Source organism: Lampris incognitus, chromosome 1 (assembly GCF_029633865.1).
Source record: "Lampris incognitus isolate fLamInc1 chromosome 1, fLamInc1.hap2, whole genome shotgun sequence".
NCBI classification, from domain to species: domain Eukaryota; kingdom Metazoa; phylum Chordata; class Actinopteri; order Lampriformes; family Lampridae; genus Lampris; species Lampris incognitus.
Genome location: NC_079211.1, coordinates 42,702,549 through 42,717,650, shown reverse-complemented (window position 1 = coordinate 42,717,650; position 15,102 = coordinate 42,702,549).

Genomic DNA, 15,102 nt, shown 5'->3' with positions numbered 1-15,102 from the left:
AGGCAGGCAGAGACAGCCCGAGCGGGGGGATAAATTGAGAGACCAGAAAAAAAGAAAGATGGACAGTATGATTGAGAGGTAGATAGAGAATGAAAAAGATATACACTTCTCTGTCTGTCTGTTTCTCTCTCTGTGTCTCTATCAATCTATATCGGCCCATCTCTCCATCTGCTTCTACCTCTATTTATATCACATTTACCCATTAGTCTCTCCCCATCACACACTGCTCCCTCTCCTTGCCTCGACACATGCAAGCAAACACACACATAGGCATGTGTTGATCAGTGTTGGTGTAAGTAAAGACAGTGGGAGGAAGAGAGGTGTAGCTGCAGACAGCATGATGACTGTAGGGATGTGAGATGGAGTGAGGTAGAGTTTGACAGCTGAAGAGCGGTAGCGGGATATTACAGACATGGATATGTTGACATGAATTTTTCAAGAAAATGTTCACGCTGCACCTACTGTACAATACTGTCCAATAGCTTAGGCCCTGCTGCTTTGGAGCTGATGCATCCCAGCCAAGCTGAGATACTAGTAAGACAGTCTTGAAAGCATACTTTAGTGTGAGTGTGTCTGTGTGTGAGCCCCTCTCTTTCACTGAATGTCTCTGACATCTATATTGTGTACTGTACCAATGCTTTGTACTTATAGTCTATATATATATATATATATATATATATATATATATATAGATAGATAGATAGATAGATAGATAGAGAGAGAGATTTATTTATTTTTGTATAATCCCCCCCCCTTTTTCTCCGCAATTGTATCCGGCCACTTACCCCACTCTTCCGAGTCGTCCCCGGTCGCTGCTCCACCCCCTCTGCCGAGCGGGGGAGGGCTGCAGACTACCACATGCCTCCTCCGATACAGGTGGAGTCGCCAGCTGCTTCTTTTCACCTGACAGTGAGGTGTTTCGCAGGGGGGGCGTAGCGCGCAGGAGGATCACGCTAATCCCCCCCCCCCAGTTCCTCCTCCTCCACTGAACAGGCTCCCCGACCAACCAGAGGAGGCACTAGTGCAGTGAACAGGAAACATACCCACATCCGGCATCCCACCCGCAGACACGGCCAGTTGACCTTTCGCAAAGTACCACCCCAGAACGGTGCTTGTCCAATCCTACCTTAGCAATGGTCCGTCAAGCTTTCAAACACACAACACACAACAAAATGCTGAAATGTTGTGCCTATGGGATTTGTAAAACGGATACTAGATATCTGAAAAGTCTGGAGGGGGTGTAATTTTCTTTCCCTTACCGAAACCCAGAACGCAAGAAGTGCAATGTCGGCAATAGATTTGGCAGTATAGCAGACCCCATGGCCGGCCTAATCCATCCAAAATCAACAAAAATACCTGTCTGCTCCAAGCTAAGCTTGCTACTAGCTATTATTGATAGCTAATACAGCTAACGTATTATTACTGTTACCCACACAATGCGCTGATTTCTTCCTTTATGTTTTGGTGTTTTCCGGCTACTTCCTGGATAGTTCTGAAATGCATGACGGGCATAGCAACAGTAACTAAGGGGGGCGGGACTTTGCGAAAGGTCAATTGTGTCTGTAGGGATGCCCGACCAAGCCGGAGGTAATGCGGGGATTCGAACCGGCGATACCCTGTGTTGCTAGGCAACAGAATAGACCGCCACGCTACCGGGACGCCCCCTGTCTTTATACTATTAATTGAACTATAGTAAGCCAGACCAAGTTTTCAATGGTCTGTCTTGAAAGGGAGGGTAAGTAATTGAAAAACATATTTTTCAGTTTTTCTGTGATACTTTATATGCAGTTTTGGTCCTGGTACGCCAGAAACACACAGGAGCGATAACCATAATTACTTCCCCCATTTACAGAGGCTGCTCTCAGAATAACGTTTGTACTTTTTCTTCTCCAATACTGGATACAAGTATTCATAATGGAAGACCAAAACCAGAAATTCAAACTCTACTTCATCGGTAGCCTAGTAGCAGCAGGAGAAACAGACGAATGGTAATAGTGCAGACGAACAGACAGCAAGTCGGGAGACAGACACATGGATGGATAGCTAAACCGACAGGCGGGCAGGCAGACAATTAGATACATGAAAAGATAGTTAGACAGACAGACAGATAGACAGACAGACAGATAGATAGATAGATAGATAGATAAGCTGGGGGCACAGATGCTGGCAGATCATATCTTGTCCCCAGGGCCGGGGTCAGATTGGTCTCCATGGATACAGGATTAGAGCAGCATAAGACCATCCTGCTGTTAGGGCATGATGTGTGTATATGTAAGATAGTGTGTGTGTGTGTGTGTGTGTGTGTGTGTGTGTGTGTGTGTGTGTGTGTACATAGTGTGGATTTGCTTGTGTGTGTGTGTGTGTGTGTGTGTGTGTGTGTTGGAGGCTCGAGGCTCGGATGGAATGTTTCGATCCATGCTTGTAGCTGGCTGTGCATCCGCTGAAGCACTCATTAGTTTGCTGATGCATCTTTGTCCATACATGTATATGTATATATATACACTCACTGGCCACTTTATTAGGTACACCTTGCTAGTACCGGGTTGGACCCCCTTTTACCTTCAGAACTGCCTTAATCCTTCGTGGCATAGATTCAGCAAGGTACTGGAAACATTCCTCAGAGAGTTTGGTCCATATTGACATGATAGCATCACGCAGTTGCTGCAGATTTGTCGGCTGCACATCCATGATGCGAATCTCCCGGTCCACCACATCCCAAAGGTACTCTATTGGATTGAGATCTGGTGACTGTGGAGGCCATTTGAGTACAGTGAACTCATTGTCATGTTCAAGAAACCAGTCTGAGATGATTCGAGCTTTATGACATGGCGCGTTATCCTGCTGGAAGTAGCCATCAGAAGATGGGAACACTGTGGTCATAAAGGGATGGACATGGTCAGCAACAATACTCAGGTAGGCTGTGGCGTTGACACAATGCTCAATTGGTACTAAGGGGCCCAAAGTGTGCCAAGAAAATATCCCCCACACCATTACACCACCACCACCAGCCTGAACCGTTGATACAAGGCAGGATGGATCCATGCTTTCATGTTGTTGACGCCAAATTCTGACCCTACCATCCGAATGTCGCAGCAGAAATCTAGACTCATCAGACCAGGCAACGTTTTTCCAATCTTCTATTGTCCAATTTTGGTGAGCCTGTGCGAATTGTAGCCTCAGTTTCCTGTTCTTAGCTGACAGGAGTGGCACCCGGTGTGGTCTTCTGCTGCTGTAGCCCATCTGCCTCAGGGTTCGACGTGTTGTGCGTTCAGAAATGCTCTTCTGCATACCTCGGTTGTAATGAGTGGTTATGTGAGTTACTGTTGCCTTTCTATCAGCTCGAACCCGTTTGTCCATCTCCTCTGATCTCTGGCATCAACGAGGCATTTTCGCCCACAGAACTGCCGCTCACTGGATATTTTCTCTTTTTCGGACCGTTCTCTGTAAACCCTAGAGATGGTTGTGCGTGAAAATCCCAGTAGATCAGCAGTTTCTGAAATACTCAGACCAGCCCGTCTGGCACCAACAGCCATGCCACGTTCAAAGTCACTTAAATCACCTTTCTCCCCCGTTCTGATGCTCGGTTTGAACTGCAGTAGATCGTCTTGACCATGTCTACATGCCTAAATGCATTGAGTTGCTGCCATGTGATTGGCTGATTAGAAATTTGCGTTAACGAGCAGTTGGACAGGTGTGCCTAATAAAGTGGCCGGTGAGTGTATATATATATATATATATATATATATATATATATATATATATATATATATATATATATATATATATATATATATATATATATATATATATATTGTGTTTGCTGTGTTTGTCTGTGTCTGTCTTGCACTGTTTGGTGAAGCCACAGCCCTCATTTCATTTTTAACATGTGCCTGCACATTGTTTTTAATGACAATAAATGTAATTGAATATATATATATATATATATATATATACTGTACATTTGCACATCTATGAGCTTTGTGCATGTTTGACTTGTAAGTGTAAGCCTGTGTTGTGCAGCACACATGCCATTAAGTGATGCTGCAAAGAAATTACAGTGTGGACGAGTTGGCGGAAGTGGCAGTCCGCCCACTGACCTTCTGACTGCAGGCTCTCCCTGTCAATAAAAAAACGCTCGCTCCCATCTGCCACACGTACCCGCTCCAGATCAACTTAGTTAGTGTTCAGCCCAGTTTCAACACTCTAGCTCTGGTTTTGTGCAGGCAACTGAAATAACAGTTTGCATGTGTGTTTATGCATTGTCTGTGTCTGCTCCAGTGAATTTGCATCGTGTGTGTTTGTGTAAACGTTTGTGCGTGGATGGGTGGTTACCCAAATGTGTGTACTTTGCTAGTCAATACACACACACACACACACACACACACACAGGAGGCAGCCCCCCTGTGAATCTGTAGATAAACAGTGTTTTAAGAATTGTGTGCTGTGCAGGAAGGAAGGCCAGGTGACTGCAGGGAGAGTGTGTTGTAGAATGCCACAGGCCTAATAAAGGTTTGTACAGGATGAAGTCCTTTGGGTTAAAAAAGGCACAAAATAAGGGCATCCAGGTGGCGTAGTGGTGGCTCACCAGTGCGAATCTCTGTGTTTCCTCCGGCTTGGTTGGACATCCCTACAGACACAGTTGGCTGTGTCTGCGGGTGGGAAGCCAGGTGTGGGTATGTGTCCTGATCGCTGCACTAGTGCCTTCTCTGGTCAGTCGGGGCGCCTCTTCGGGTGGGAGGGGAAACTGGGGGGAATAGGGTGATCCTCCCATGTGCTACGTACCCCTGGTGAAACTCCTCACTGTCGGGTGAAAAGAAGCGGCTGGCGACTCCACATGTATCGGAGGAGGCATGTGGTAGTCTGCAGCCCTCCCCAGATTGGCAGAGGTGGTGGAGCAGCGACCGGGATGGCTCCGAAGAGTGGGGTAATTGGACGGGTACAGTTGGGGAGAAAAAGGGGTTAAAATCCCCCCCCCCTAAAAAAAGGCACAAAATGAGCCTCATTAAGCCGAAAAATGGCTCCACCTTGAATCTTTGCTACCTGAGTTGAGAGACAGGTGTACATCTGAAGCGCTATTGGTCAATTCTCACGCATCTATGTTCTCTTCTTTTGGAAGTTGGAGTAACAGTTAAGTAATATTCAAAAATTAATGCGTAAGTAGAGGATATTGAACAGGGGGTGGAATGTGGAAAAAATGGGCCTCATACACATGGCTTACTAAATCCTGACTTGACTACACAAGTAAGAATCTTTGGATTTCAATAATATAAAAATGTTAACAAAATGTATATACTCCCAGAGGATAGTGGACTTGGAAATTGTTAGATGTGTGGTGAAGACGTGTTGTTCTGCAGATGAATTTTCCCTTGGCTTCACCTACACATTTATTAGCACGGCTCTATTCACTAATTTGGCCCTGTTTGACCTCAAAAGCGTTCCTTGACCTCTGTGAAGGCTGGCTATTTTACGTTTTTTTTCAGTATCTATATACAGACACTTTGAATTCATTACTGATACCAAGTGATGTTATTTGGATTATCTGTGGCAATGACAGCTCTCTTTGCTTAAGCAGTTCATATTGATGACCACAAATTTCTTCAAACAGAAATGTTTATTTCTGCAAAAAAGGAAGCTGTAATATTGTGTAACATACAACAATAGCTCAATCAAATTATCTATCAGTACAACAACAATCATGATAAAACAAAAGGCCCAATTCCAAAATTTATTTTTAAGGTGCTCTACTGCAAATATAATTGCGGGCATACAGTTTTGTAGGATGGCACCTTATCTGGATATCTAATGGCACAGCAATCTGTTTTGCAACTCTTCCTCTTCATTCTTATACTCCGCTCATCCTGGGTTTCTAGAAGCAGACAGGTGTTGATAAAGCCTTCTTTGATGGAGTCACTGAAGGTTGGGGAACATGAGAGTCTTGAAATCAAATGAATCAAATGTTTTAACACTTCTGACGTGTCGCCAAGCTCACATTTAATAATGTTTACACATTGTTTGCACAAAAGAGCCAAACATTTTGAAAAAGAGGTGCTCTGAAGGTTTGATGCAGTCAGATGCTTGGTGATAGCTTCACAACATAAGTGAGTACATAGGTAAGGTGAGAAAGAATAATGAATGGCAGATTAATTATGTGTTGCCTTCTCTGAAAGCCAAAGTGCTGAACGTTGGCACCGTGCATCGTTACGTGTTTCTAGGTGCTGAATCAGATCACCTACATGCAATAGATGATGAAATGAAATGTATATATAGAGCAGTCAGTACACTGCTACTTCTGAGGATGAGAAAGTCAGACATGCTAACAAGGCCATTAAGTGTGGCAGGAAGTGGAAGCCTCATGAAGCAGTGAGGGAAGCAGAGGTGTACTGGAAACATCAGGAGCTCACTGGGGTAGCCTGTCAAGGACGGCTAGGACTTGGAGACTACAACACCAAGAGATGGAGTAAGGCCAATGCCAAAGGCAAGAGAGGACTCATGGTGCAGAGGGTCTGAGAGGCAGCGGAAGAAGACCGCCGTGTAAAAGCAGTAGGGCTCACCTGCCAGGGACAATTGATGCAGTGGGACCAAGCACTCAAACGATCATTGTCCTGGAAGGAACTCTGGGGTACCGACCAGGGCAAGTTGACCTTCCTCCTGCATGCTGTGGCTAACCTCTTGCCAACTCCAAACAATCTAAAGATTTGGGGCAAAGAAGATGACCCATCCTGCAAGCAGGGTGGAGCAAACCTTTGCACCCTGAATCACATCTTGATTTGATGTCCCAAAGCACTGGGAGAGGGCCGATACAGGTGAAGGCATGGCAAGGTCCTTACAGAAATTGCCAAATGGACGAACCTGCAGAGGGTCAAAGCCAATAAACACTAGGCAGTACCACCCAAAGTTGTCAATTTCCAAAGGGAAGGAGATAAGGCTCCTTGGGCAAGAACAACTGCCAAGATGCTGTGGATGGAATGGATCACAATACCTGCGCTCCATTTTGCGTCAAGCTTCTGACTGGGAAATGCAAGTGAACCTGAAGAAAATACTTGTCTTTCCGGAAGAGGTGACAGTAACCTCACTCCGACCAGACATGAGTCTTCTATCCAGGAGCACAAGGGTATCTTAGTAGCCGAACTCACAGTGCCATGGGAGGAAGAAATCCTGGTACTTACCAGGATTTGATCAATGAGACTCTTGTCAAAGAATGGTATGCAACCTTATTTCCCATCGAAGTCAGCAGCCATGGTTTCCCAGCAATATCAGTGCGCTATTTCCTACAGAAGATGGGTTTGAACCCAAAAAACTGAAGCAAGCCATTGGGGAGATAGCCATGGCAGCTGAGACCGGCTCAAGATGGTTGTGGTTGATGAGAGCCTGCAGTTGGAACCCTTCTGCAGGTGAAGACTAATTTGGTCTTTGCTACCACACTCAGGTTAGGTGAACAGGCTAAGGTGAAATGCACCACACTCAGGCAAGGTGTACAGGCTAAGAAGCGTACTGCTGAACTGCAGGTTTCATCGCAATGCAAATACTCTGACCACCCTGCCACCAATTAATATCATCAAGAGGAGTAATTTGCAACTTCTTCAGTAGCTCCTGCAGTTTCTGCTTGTAGCAAAGCATCTCTGACATTTCTTTCACTTGTATAACACTACACTGGTGTCCCTCAAGGCTCAGTTCTTCGCCCCTTCTCTTTTCTATATGCATGCTGCCACTTGGCTAGGTCATTCAAAACCATGATGTGCTCTACCATTTCTTTATACTGACGACACTCAGTTATAAATGAAAGTAAAACTCACAGATCCTAGCGCCCTACCACATTTCCTCTGATATTAAATTCTGGATGTCCAAAACATTTCCCAAATTTAATGATGATAAGTCTGAGGTCATTCTCTTTGGTCCTGACAATTCCATCAGCCCTTTTGCTACAAATCTTGGTGGTTTGTCATGTAGTCTTAAGCAGGCTGCTAGGAATCTTGGGGTAATATTCGATGCTAACCTCAGTTTTGATAATCAGATCAAACATGTTGTTCAGTCATGCTTTCTCCAACTCAAGCTAATCTGTCATTTGCCGATCTGCAAAAAGGTGCACATGCTTTTATCTATTCTCGGCTTGACTATTGTGATACACTTTATTCTGGTATCAGAAAGGGCTCCCTCCACCGTCTGCAGTTGGTACAAAACCCCGCTGCTCGGCTTATTACCGGGACAAAGAGGCATGATCATATAACTCCTGTGCTTGCCTCCCTACACTGGGTCGATGTTATATTTCGAATTGATTTTACAATTTTACTGCTCACTTTTTTAGGCTTTAAATTGTCTTGCTCCTTCGTACATTTGTGGTTTATTGACTTGGCATATCCCCCTCGACCACTGAGATCTCCAGATGGAGCCCTGCCAGTTATTCCCAGGTCTCGGTTTGTTACAAAAGGTGATCGGGTTTTGCTGTTAGAGCCCACACACGATGGAACTCTCTTCCTGTTGAACTAAGACAAACAAAGTATCTAGCTTCTTTTAAGCTCATCTTAAAACCTTTCCTTATATGAAAGCTTTTACAAATGTTTGATATTTGTTTTTATTTATACTGTTTTTATTTTTACTCTTACTTATTTAAGCTTACTCTTATTGTTGCCTTGTCTGATTTTATTTTATTTTTTTGTGAAGCACCTTGTAACGTTGGTTTAGAAAAGTGCTATATAAATAAAATTAATATCATTATTTTTTATTATTATTAGTATTATTATTATTATTACACAGAGCGTGTACATCGTTTTTCTATGTTCATATTTAATGTACAGTTGAGTAGACAATTATCAGCTGTGATTGCGTAAAGTGATTATGTTCTGCAGTGATAATATGCCCTTACTGTCGGCATAAATGTAGCTGAGTGTCCGTAATTCAGAAGACTAGTTGCCCTTTTTTCTCTCAAACCGTAAAACCGAACAACCCCACATCCAGCCATGACTTTCACTCCTCCTCAGTGTTATCCTAAATGTCATCTGATTACTGTGCTTTCTACATGAACCGTGAAGAGTTGCAATACTTCGTTGTTGTATAGCGTGTTACTGTATTCCCATTAAATGTTATTTGTAACTCTATGTCTGTATTTCATAACTTCGTGGTCTGTGATTTTCAATGCATTACCCAGGGGCTGAAACAACAAGACAAAATAACGACGATAATAAAAAAAAAAATCCAAAGCCTCAAACCGTTCATTTTTCCGGGGGAGGCATATTTTGACATATATGACATACATGTGACATATATGTCAAAATGTTGAGCTACATGTTATGACATTTATTATTATTATTATTATTATTATTATTGTTTGTCGTCATGTTTTTGATAATCCAATATTAACTATTGACTGTTGAATTAACTGTTGTATGATACTTTCGTTGAAAAATGTAACATTGCACTCGAGTGTGATGTAATTGTAATCTGAGCCTGCTATAGAATGACACTATTCACGGATTCAAGGATATTGTATGAGTTGTATTAAGATTATACAGCTATTCCAGAACATGAGCACGCGCACACCCACGCGCACACCCACACACAAACACACACGCTCTCTCTCTCTCTCTCTCTCTCTCTCTCTCTCTCTCTCTCTCTCTCTCTCTCTCTCTCTCTCTCTCTCCAAGCTGTTGCTTGTCATTTGGCTAGCCTGGCTTTGTGATGTAGCTTGGCTTGGGACATTAATCATTGATGACTCTAGACAGCAAAGCCTCTCGCTTCACACTCTGTCTCTGTGTGTGTGTGTGTGTGTGTGTGTGCTGCCAGAGATTGTGTTTTACAGTGTCTCTGGGGAAACTTGAGTCGCTATATCAACAGGACTGTCCCTCTGTCATGGTGACCCTCTTCTCCAGACACACACACACACAAAGTACACACACACACACAAAGTACACACACACACACACACACACGTATGGTACTGATTGATCACTGATGGCCATCTGTTTATTAAATGTTACATTTGCATGCATTTGTAGACGGCTGCCAGTGGCACAGGAAGCCAGCATGCGTGTCTATGCTCCAGAGGTGCAAGCATGTCATGATTCTGCACGGGCAATAAATCAGTTCATAATCCCATCCGAGAACTGCCCACGGTGGTGTATCCTACGTCCTGCAATGCGTTGTTAATCTGATGTATAATGAGGTTTTTATTACCAGCTCGCAGGTATATTGTACTCTAATCACGATGATTACGTCGTGCCTCCATTGTCTTATGAAGTGCTTATGACACCTTAGAGACAACAGTTATAGGTTTTGCTATCTTCAAAGGCAGACAATCACCCCTCTTCCACCAAACGAAAATACCCCCTCCTCTTTTTTTTTTCTGGGATCGCATTTGGCTCGAAAGAGTCAATTGATCGAAATTCCTGGAAACTGGTCGTGGGTGCGGCAGGGCGGTCCTGTGGAGTACTGGAGCTGTGGGAACTGGTCTCTCTCACAGTGTGTCTGCATATGGACGTGCAGTGTGTTGTGTTCGACACATGCCATAAAACTTGCGATCAGAGACGATGCGTGTCTGCCCTGGGGATATGCATGTGCAGAGACGGTGGCTCCGCGTCCTCCTGGCATATATCCTATTTAGCTGCGGCATGGAGCTAAATATATAGCAGCAATAAAAACCCGACTGCATATGGCACACATGACGCAAATATTAGCAAAATATAAAGATACTGGGAGTTCTCCCGTTCACTTGTCATATTTAAGGTCGACATACTTACAAAAGAGGCCATTATAGAAGTGATCAGAGGACTGGACAGCGTCTGACGTAACTGAAATGCGGAGATTTGCTGGTAGCGGGGGATGATAGCTTTGAGACAAGACCGGAAGTTCATGCAGGATTTTCGATTCAGTCTAACCCTCAGTCTCATGACAAGGTCTGGAGACATGATGGGACATTGAACTCCCCATCTATCAACCTCCACGTTGGTTTTGTTATGATGCCTACGTTAAGCTTGACTATATATATTTGTTTCCCCGCCCTCCTTTGCTCCTCAATTGTACCTGGCCAATTACCCGACTCTTCCGAGCCGTCCTGGTCGCTGCTCCCCCCCCTCTGCCGATCCGGGAGGGCTGCAGACTGCCACGTACCTCCTCCAATACATGTGGGGTCGCCAGCCGCTTCTTTTCACCTGACAGTGAGGCGTTTCACCCGGGGGACGTAGCGCGTGGGAGGGTCACGCTACCCCCCCCCCCAGTTCCTCCTCCCCATCCGAACAGGCGCCCCGACCGACCAGAGAGGAGGCGATAGTGCAGCGACCAGGACACATACCCACACCCGGCTTCCCACCCGCAGACACGGCCAATTGTGTTTGTAGGGACGCCCGACCAAGCCGGATGTAACACAGGGATTCGAACGACCGATCCCCGTATAGACCGCCACGCCGCCCGGACGCCCCTTATTTGTCTCTCGGTCGTGACGTAGCTCCGGCCCATCCCGAACCCCTGTCAGCGATCCAGATTCACACATGTGCCATGTCTCACGGGGACCGCTCCATGTCGTGCTCGCTAAAAGGGCGGCCAGTGTTGGAAAACCTCCCCGTTGGGGAGCGATCGGCGAGTACGTGTGAGCCGTCACACCGAGGCTTTGTGGCGGACGGAGCAGCCGTTGTGAGCGTGGCGCTTTGGAGAGACGGAAGGAGAGAGAGAGAGAGAGAGAGAGAGAGAGAGAGAGAGAGAGAGAGAGAGAGAGAGAGAGAGAGAGAGAGAGAGAGAGAGAGAGAGAGAGAGAGAGAGAGAGAGAGAGAGAGAGAGAGAGAGAGAGAGAGAGAGAGAGAGAGAGAGAGAGAGAGAGAGAGAGAGAGAGAGAGAGAGAGAGAGAGAGAGAGAGAGAGAGAGAGAGAGAGAGAGAGAGAGAGAGAGAGAGAAGAGAGAGAGAGAGAGAGAGAGAGAGAGCTGCTGAGATGAGAGGAGTGGAGGGAGAAGAGCAGGCCGGTAAGTGCATGGCAGGTCGGGAGAAGGAGTTGGGGAGTGAGGAGGTATAAACACACCTCCCCGCTCGGTTCATGTCACCTCGCAGCCAGCCCCTGCCCACGGCGGAACATCTGACACCAGCTCGGATGACTTGTACGTGCGATGTGCTTGGCTGCTGGGAGCGGGTGTAACTGTGACCGTGGCAAACTATGCATGTGCAATGTCTTGGCACGAGCAGTGTCAGCTGGGGCAACGCACGAGCTAGATAAGGATGGCCAAGAAATGGATGTACGCCGCGTGGGTCTGTGTTTTTGGACGCTCGGGTTCTGGAGAACCTCCCGTTCCCTGCAGGTGTAAATGTGGGACGATATTTCCGATGTCATTCCTTCCCAGGAAACCCTTTTAATCCGCTAAATCTCCTCCCCCCCCCCCCTTCGACAGACTGAGAAACCATGCCCTCCACAATACAGGGCGCACACTTGACTGCCCCGACATGCAGATACCGCACGGGCTGAAATCCGCTTTTCTTCTTGTCATCCTTAAGCTCTTGTTTAAAAAGGAAAAGGAAAAGCTAACAAAACACACAGATAATGAACTTCGTGCCTCACATCAACGGGATGTACAGCCAGCAATAACAGCTTAGCTCGTGCCTCTGCTTTACTCGCCCGCTGATCATGGGTGTGCTGCGCGTTAAAGGATGATTTGGGGCCGGTCTAATTAGTGGAAACAATACAAAAAAAATGTCTTTGCAAAATGAGTTTTGTTCTCACGCAGTTGTTGATGGACACTAAGAGCATCGATACTTGCCGTGGTTTAAAACTGCTTGAAACGAATTAATTCTCTTCCTAACGATACCGAGCGGGAAGGGTTACGAGAAGGTGTCAGATTGACTCACTCGTGTCGCTGCCTTTGGAGGCTGTAGAGATGCGTGTGCGCCATTATTTAGTCTAATGTCTGACGCGTTGTTGTAACTGATGTCTTGAAAGTCGTTACGCTTTCCCTTTTTGTTGTTGCCATGCGGCGCCGACGTGTGTTTTGTCACTTCCTCCTACGCTGTGAATAAAGCGCCATCGCCATTGGTCCTGCGTGCGGTGACGTCCGTCTAACGGTTGGTGTGGTTTGAGGATGGTTTGGTGTGCAGGTCGCACGTGCGGCTGCTGGACCACGTGTGTAACTGCTGAACTGTCGGTTGTTATTTCTCGTGTCATTGGCGTCACGTCCTTTTTTTGTGTGTTAGACAGCGTGCACGGATTAGTTTGTTTGCAGTCTTTGTGTTGAGTTTTGCATTTTTCTGGATGCTGATGGATGCTGGCCATTTACCTGGGTGGGTCCACTGGCGCTGATGAGCTATAGCAAGGCATTTACGGTTGCACTTACACACACACACACACACAATGGTGTCCCTTCTGGCTTGCTGTTGAGAAAGTAGCTACAACAGACACATTCATATTGCCAGTAACTGACAACATTGACTAGACTAGATATGTCTGACCACATTATGTTAGAGGTTTTCACTGGCCTGAAATAGCCTGACCCATGTCCCCAGCCAGCAGCTGCTGCTAATTTTTGGTCAAAGCCTTACCAAGATGAGGAAAAGAAGGGGGGGGGAGTGTGCAACTGCACAGGGCTCGCGCCTGGACTGCAATCCTGCAGTTTTGTTTGTTTGTTTGTGTTTTTATTTGTTTGGTTTTTTTTTTATACATAGTCAATATTTTATGACCGTTCTTCACCCAACATACTTCTACAATGAAATTCCTGTGTGTCAAATCCATTGTGCATAGTCAAGGTCACATAAGAAAATCTAACAAACCAGGTGTCCGGGTAGCGTAGCGGTCTATTCCATTGCCTACCAACACGGGGATCGCAGGATCGAATCCCCGTGTTACCTCTGGCTTGGTCGGGCGTCTCTACAGACACAATTGGCCGTGTCTGCGGGTGGGCAGCCGGATGTGGGTGTGTCCTGGTCATAGGCGGAAATTCCGGGGGGGACACGCCCCCCCCATCCTGGGAAAACTAATATATCCCCCCCAATATATCACTTTAAACATAACTATGCAATTTCAATAATAGTAATAATACGCAACGAAAGCACCTGTGCTGATTGTAGACACTTAATAGTGCATATTTAAGTTTCAAAAGATCGCGCTCCCCCGCCCTTTACATCACAATGGTTTGATTGTCCCCTCCAAAGTTGATTTTCGCCCCTGGTCCTGGTCGCTGTACTAGCGCCTTCTCTGGTCGGTCGGGGCGCCTGTTCAGGGGAGAGGGGGACCTGGGGGGAATAGCGTGATCCTCCCGCGCGCTACGTCCCCGCCCTGGCGAAACTCCTCACTGACAGGTGAAAAGAAGCAGCTGGCGACGCCACGTGTAACATACTGTTGGGGAGGATGACAGAAAGGAGAAGAGATCACTTCTCCTTTTGACCCCACACCCCTGGGGTCGTTTATTTCCTCCAACAAACTTACAGCGCACAATTCACAATCATCAACTCGGGCTGCTCGACATGCTGGCTAGGAGATCGGACGGTGCACAGCAGGAAAAAGGAAACACATCAGCTGAAATATTTGGCATATAATTTCACATTTTACCAACGTTTTACTCACTAAATACACACCAAAATGGTCTGCAAAACAACCTCTATCGTCACAATATTCGGTAAGTTGAATTATCAAAGTGTAAACTACTAATAAGACACGTTAGCCCCTAGCTAACGGGTCTGACCCTTTAGCCGAGCGGTTAGTGATGTCGCCTTGTGGTGCAGTACACCCCGTATCGAATCCCGCACCGGCCAAGAAAATAACCGGTTACAAAAGTGATCTTAAAACTACACTGCTCAAAAAAATAAAGGGAACACATAAGCAATGTAGCGCCAAGTCAATCACACTTTTGAGATATCAACCTGTCCAGTTAGGAAGCAACACTGATTTGTGAATCAATTTCACCTGTTGGTAAATTGTCTAATTTCCACCTGGTGGAAATTAGACAATTTGCAAGACAACCCCTATAAAAGGAATGGATTTGCAGGTGGTGGCCAGAGACCATTTGCCTGTCCTCATCTTTTCTGGCTGATCTTTGGTTAGTTTTTCATTTTGCTAGTGCCCTCACCACTAGAGGTGGCATGAGGCGGTATCTGCAACCTACAGAAGTTGCTCAGGTAGTGCAGCTCATCCAGGATGGCAC